The 5,401-nt window shown below is 40.4% G+C and overlaps 1 pseudogene; it reads left to right on the top strand.

The window, feature by feature from the left end:
- Window positions 1–4,432: 4,432 nt before the first annotated feature.
- On the top strand, window positions 4,433–4,533 carry LOC113600939 (uncharacterized; annotated as a pseudogene).
- The last annotated feature ends 868 nt before the right edge of the window (window positions 4,534–5,401 follow it).

Raw genomic sequence — 5,401 nt, 5'->3', positions numbered from 1 at the left:
GTTCATCAGCGGGCTGAAAGGGAGACGGGCTTTGAAGAACATGGCGTACCTTCACCAAGGAACTCTGTTTGGGGTCTCCTGGTGTGAATGTGAGCTGGGTGAAATGCAGCACTCCTTACTGCTGAGGCTGAGACTAATAGACCTCAAACAGTGAATAGAACAAAAAAGTTCAAATCTCTTGCTCTGGTCAGTTTAATCCAATTAAATTATGAGATCTAGAGGATACTGGGATGAATGAGATATAGTTCTGCCCTCCAAGAATCTGAAGCCTAGTTGGTAGACAGAGATATAAACAAATAATGAGAGAACTGTAATAAAATGTGATTAAAATGATAATAGAACATGCTTAAAATTTAATAGGAAAACAGATGAGGGAGCAATGACATCTTTGGGAGGTAGAGGAGTTTCATGAAAAATTATGTACCAAAGGTAACAGTTAAGCTTGACCTTGAGGGGTGTTAGGAGTTTCAATAGTGAAACTGGTGGAGAAAGAGGTGAGAGAGCCCAGCAGGGGTTTTCCTTCTTATTCTTACCAAAAGCTCAGAGTCTCCAATTGCCTTAGGTTTCAAATGGCTTTTTCAATATTGCATTTCCTATGATTTGTCTAGATTTCTTAGTCCTCTTTGGGTCTAAGGAATTAAACTACCATTGAATGGGTGGCTCATTCAGGTGAACGTCTGACTTCAGCTCAGGTTTTGTGGGTTCAAGCCCTTCGTTGAGCTCTATGCTGACAGCTCAGAGCCTGGAGCCTGCTTCAGATTCTGTGTGTGTGTGTGTGTGTGTGTGTGTGTGTGTGTGTGTCTGCCCCTCCCCCACTTGTGTGCGTGCATGCTCTCTCTTTCTCAAAAATAAATAAATAAACATCTATTAAAAAAAAGTACCATTGGTAAAGAAGCTTTGGTTGAAAGGAGAGCAGGCTGGTGTGGAGTAAAATCCAACCATTGATTGCTTTCAACAGGACCATGTACCAACCTGAGAAAACCATCTAGAGACCCCAAGTCTGAAATCTGACAGAAATGTATAGTCTGAGATGTGTACCACAATTCACAGGGCCTGCCTTTCACCTGGTTTTACAGATAGTCTTGGAGACAACTATCTACCAGAGATTTCTGTGGCCACATGGAGTTTGGATCATGAAAGTATTAGGGAAATATTAAGAAGGGAAAATTTATAGAAGGGATTTATCAACTCAATACTATTAGTCATAAGTATACTGTATTATATCAGACCCAGAAGAGGAAAGAGGATTTAGAAGATTGTCTAAGACGTCATGAAGATTGATAGAGTTTACTTGACTGAGAAAAGCAGACGAGTTAAATCCAGTTTTAGATTTTTAAATATGTGAGAGACCCATGACTCTTATCTTTGCCCCCAGACAGATGTGAATTCTTTCTTGCTAAGACCCAAAGACCTTATTCACCACTGTCTTATGTCATCTTGTCTTAAACTCTAGACCTACTATTGTTTCTTGTTCTCCCAGCGTGGTCAATGGACATACACTCAAGTCATGCCAGTGAGACTTGCGGACTGGGCAAGGCAAAGGGAAATGAAAAGAAAATTGGGAATTATTTAGAACCCAAAATCAAGTGCCTGGATCAGCTTGGCTTCAGAAAGTAATGGGTTGTAACAACACCAAAAAAAGATATAACACTTAGACATAAATGTGCAGATTTTATAAGGGGAAAAAAAAACACTTTTAAGGGGCACCTGGGTGGCTCAGCCAGTTAAGTGTCTGACTTTGGCTCAGGTCATGATATTGCGATTCATGGGTCTGAGCCCCACGTTGAGCTCTGTGCTGACAGCTCAGAGCCTGGAGCCTGCTTTGGATTCTGTGTCTCCCTCTCTCTCTGTCCCTCCCCCACTCACGTTCTCTCTCTCTTTCTCTCTCTATCTCTTTCCCTCTATCTCCCTCTCTCTCAAAATAAATAAACATTAAAAAAATTAAATAAAAACACTCTTAAAAGATATAAAAGTAAACTTAAATGGAAGGAAATCCCTGTTCTTAGATAGGATGATTCAGGATCATAAATGTCATAGAGACACCAGGTCTTTCTAAGTTAATGTGATCCCCACAAAAATACCATTAAAACCCTTTTCTGGAACTATGCAAGTTGATAGTAAAGTTCATACAGAAAAACAAAACAAAACTTGCAAGAATAGTTGGAAAAACACTGGGGGAAAAGAACTACTTACCAGATATTACAATGTACTTTATTATAAAGCCTCTGAAATTAAAACAATGTGATACTGACGCATGAGTAGATAGACCATTGGAATAGAATAAAGTTAACAAATAGACCCGAATATATGTGGAAACATAATACACAATAAAGGTAGTATCTCCATTGACTAAGGCAAAAATAGATTTTTTTTTAATGTTTATTTTGAGAGAGAGAATGAGATAGAAGGAAAGAGACAGACTGCGTGTGAGCAGAGGAGGAGCAGACAGAGGGAGACACAGAATTTGGAGCAGGCTCCAGGCTCTGCGCTGTCAGCAAAGAGTCCAACGTGGGGCTTGAACTCATGAACCGCGATATCGTGACCTGAGCCGAAGTCAGACACTTAACTGACTGAGCCACCCAGGCACCCCAGGCAAAAATAGATTTTTAATAAACACTGTGAGGACCACAGGATAGCTGTATGTAAGAATAAACTCCAGCTGGATCAAGAATGAAGCCCCTCAGTGTTAGAAAATCTGGCTAACTTTCTCTTATAGGTATGAAGACATCCTTTCTAAATGCAACTCAAAATTCAGATGCAACAAGACTGATAATTCAAGCTACCTAGAAATAAAATATACTTGCATGGTAAAATAAAAAAAAAATCATGACGAAGTCATAAGATAACTGGGAGAAAACATTTGAAACAAATATCCTAATTAAAGACCAATCCTCCTAATGTACGAAAAGTAACCGGATGTGGGAGGTGAGAATGCTTCTCCAGCTTTTTCCTGACTTAATGTCAGTCTTCACCCTGGGTTTTCTACAGAGGCCCCAGTAATTAGCTTGCTGTTGGGTTGATCTGATTTAACGTTTCATGGTCACTTTGTTGTTATTTCTTACTAACTTGTACTTTCACTCCCTGGGACCTGCTTGATTTATAAGTGTTTTCTCAGATTGCATTCTGTGCTGGGCTCTGCACCTGGTGTTTTTCCTGGGCCAGTAATGATGGCTGGTTTGCTGGGCTCTCATTTTGCTGTCGGTTCCTAGTGAGATCCGCCCCTGTGTGGGTGGTAGGAGGCTCAGGGAAGGGGGTTGGATTGAGAGAGTCCTTTAGCAGAGATTAATACACTCAAAAATACACTTAGCTTACAGTCTTGGGGATTCCCGGGTGTTATTAGACACAGAGGGCCCTTTCTTGGGTCCCAACAGAAATGGATAAGTTTTCAAAGGAGGGGAATAAAATAAATAAGTTTTAGGTTATAGACACCTAAATCAAATCTTCATTTCCATTGTTGTTACTTGAGTAATCATAGTTGAATGCACACAGACTAAATTTCATTGTCATTGAAATAATTAAAGTGTCATGGATAGACAGCAGGAAGATAATGGTGTTCTGGAATGAGAATGTTCTGGAAAACTAAAGGAATGGTGCCCAACCTGCCCATCCCCACCCCCTCATGATGCTGGGGAGCAGCTTTAACCAGAGATTCATGCTCACATCAGGTCAGCCGAATGTATTTCCTGGATGTGTATAGTCTCGTAGATCTTTGGTCTGGATTCTGAGCTAGACTGACCCATGACTTACCTGCTAATATGACTACAACAGCACTTTACATTAGTAGAGGCTTTCTATTTTTGAAAGCATTTCCACACTATTGATCTCATTGGATCTTCATATGACTCTGTGAAACAGGTAGATATTACTGTCTCCATTTTGCAGGTGGGATAACTGAGGCTGAGAAAGGCTAAGAGATATGAAGAGACAGCCCAATGGACGACTGGAGTAAGAACTGGGGCACCTGACATAGACTCCATTGACCTGTGGTTCCTGAGCAACTCAGTTTGTATGAAGTTTTCCAAGCCCCAACTCCACCTTCAATTAAATGAGAGGTTTGCACAAGGTGGCCCTTGAGGCCCCTTCCGGGGTTACTGTTACAGGATTTTATCACTTGCCAGACTTCACCAGGAACTGGTTAGTGGAGGGGAAACAGCATACACCCCACCCCCTGCCCCGGAGCTGCAAAGTTCTCCCCCTTCCTCTACCCCACACCGTACAGAACCAAGAACTCACTTGGGATGGGGGTTAGCTTTTTCCTACTGCAGACTATGGATGGAAGGCATACACTCTCCTGCCCAATGACAGGAAATTTTTGAAGTTTATTTTATTTGTGTGTGTGTGTGTGTGAGTGACTTTTTCAATTCCTCCTATGTAGTTTTTATTAATGTTTTTTTTATTAATGTTTGTTAATGTTTATTAATGAAGCTTTATTGTGTTTGCTTCGGCAGCATGTATACTAAAATTGGAATAATAAAGAGAAGGTCAACATGGCCCCCCCCACAAGGATGGTGTGCAAATATTTTCCAGCTTTATTGAAGTAGAATTTGCATACCATGAAATATATCCATTGTAAGTGTATAATTCAATGTGTTGTTAAAATAAGTTTATGGAGTTGTGCAACCGTCACCCCAATCCAGGCTTAGAACTTCTCCTTTATCTTAAAACATTCCTTTGGGCTCACTTACATCAGTCCCCACTCCCTTCCCCAGCCCCAGGCCACCCCAGATATGCCTTCTGGATCTACAAATGTATCTTTTCTGGACATTTCACATAAATAGAATCATGCAGTGTGTAGCCCTTTCCACCTGGCTTAACTCAGCATGTTTTTAAGATTCATCTACATGGTAGTACACATCCATATTTCATTCCTTTTTATGGCTGAATAATATTCCATGGTATGGATATACCACATTTTGTTTATAGGCTATCAGTTGGATATTTGGGGTGTTTCCACATTTTAACTATTATGAGTAATGCTGTCATGGACATTTGTGGACAAGTCTCTGTGCAGACATATGTTTTGTATTTCTCTTGGGTAAATTCCTAGAAGTAGAAACGCAGGTTTGTTTTCTTAAGTTTTTATGCAGTATTTGGACCTCTGCCTTTAATCTTTATACTTAAATAAAAGATTCATGGGAAATGTGTGGGAGGGAAATGTGTAGCCTGTTTTAATAGGCGATATTAATGCCTGGTAGCTCTTTGTTTGTTTGTTTGTTTTGTTTTGTTTTTTAAGCAGGTTTCATGCCCAGTGTGGAGCCCAATGTGCTGAGATCAAGCTTCAGACGCTTAACCAACTGAGCCACCCAATGCCTGGTGGCTTTTACAAGAGTGCAATCTATCTTGAAGTAGTATAATCATACAGAGTTTTTAGGGCTGATTTGTGTCCTTCCAGAACTCCTAT

The sequence above is a fragment of the Acinonyx jubatus genome, chromosome B1 (assembly GCF_027475565.1).
Source record: "Acinonyx jubatus isolate Ajub_Pintada_27869175 chromosome B1, VMU_Ajub_asm_v1.0, whole genome shotgun sequence".
Taxonomy (NCBI): domain Eukaryota; kingdom Metazoa; phylum Chordata; class Mammalia; order Carnivora; family Felidae; genus Acinonyx; species Acinonyx jubatus.
The sequence above is the reverse complement of the archived record's forward strand: the minus strand, read 5'-3'. Positions and strand labels throughout refer to the sequence as shown.